The sequence below is a fragment of the Rhea americana genome, unplaced genomic scaffold, assembly GCF_003343005.1.
Source record: "Rhea americana isolate MKP2758 unplaced genomic scaffold, rheAme1 scaffold_20, whole genome shotgun sequence".
NCBI lineage: Eukaryota > Metazoa > Chordata > Aves > Rheiformes > Rheidae > Rhea > Rhea americana.
In genome coordinates this window covers 442,456-443,417 of record NW_028186150.1, presented here as the reverse complement: position 1 = coordinate 443,417, position 962 = coordinate 442,456, and the positions used below count along the sequence as shown (strand labels likewise).

The 962-nt window shown below is 54.4% G+C and overlaps 1 protein-coding gene across 1 annotated transcript in view; it reads left to right on the top strand.

The window, feature by feature from the left end:
• Nucleotides 1-19: 19 nt before the first annotated feature.
• KCTD15 (potassium channel tetramerization domain containing 15) overlaps nt 20-962 on the top strand; it is a 44,893-nt gene continuing 43,950 nt past the window's right edge. The window contains exon 1 of the mRNA XM_085303751.1: nt 20-600. The gene's annotated coding sequence lies outside the window, so the exon portion shown is untranslated. The remainder of the gene's footprint in view (nt 601-962) is intronic.

Here is a 962-nt window from a genome sequence, read left to right as displayed (position 1 = left end):
CGGCGGCGCCGGGGGCGCGGGCTGGGGCGCCGGCCGCCTTCCCAGCCTGATTTCATTTTCAAGGGTTGTATTTTATTTTATTTATTATTTTTATTTTCTTTGTGTGTGGGGGGGGAATAAATCTGGAAATCTTCACCAAAAGGAGGGAAAATATCCAATTTTCATCGCAAAATTAGCTCGGGCGAGAGCAAAGGGCTGAGCTAATTGTAGCCTAATCCTCTGCCCTGCAGGCGTTTGCAAAGCCCTGAGCAAGAATTCGCTTTTTTTTCCTCCTCTTCTCCCTTCCCTCTGTTATTTAGAGACGGGATTATTGCCTTTCTTCTCTTAACAGCCTCGGCAGTTTCATTTAAAGGCTTTTTTTCCCCCTCTCTCTCTCACACACACATCCACACACACAAAATAAATAGAAAGAAGCAAGAAAAAAAAAGGGGGGAGCGAGAGAGGGGAGAGAGAGCGCGAGAGAAGCTTTAAAAATAATAACAATCACAGCAGGATCTGAAGAGCAAAGATAGTAATAAAAGCTAAAAGCGAGCCCATCACCACACAAACCCCACCGAGCCCAGAGCAAAGGGGGGCTCGCAGCTCTCCCCGGCGCGCAAGGTAAGCCAGCGGCGCGGCGCGGCGCGGCGCTGCATCGCCCGGGCGCGCCTTTTCTTTGCCTTTTCCTTTCCTTCCTTTTTTTTTTTTTTTTTTTTTTTTTTTTTGGAAAGTGCCTCTTCTGGAAACTCGCTGGGCTCTCGGCTCCGGAGAGGCAGCAGCGGCAGAGGGGTGGTTTTTTAAAGCTACAGGACCCGTCTGCAGGCGCCGCGCGGGCGCGCGCGTGTGTGCCTGTGTGTGCGCGCGTGTGTGCGCGTGTGCGTGCGCGCGTGCATGTTTTGTTTTGCTCCGCTCCAGCATGGGCAGCGCCGGCGGAGCCCCGCGGCGCGGGGTGCCCGCGCTCCCGCTGCCGCCGCGGCCGCGGC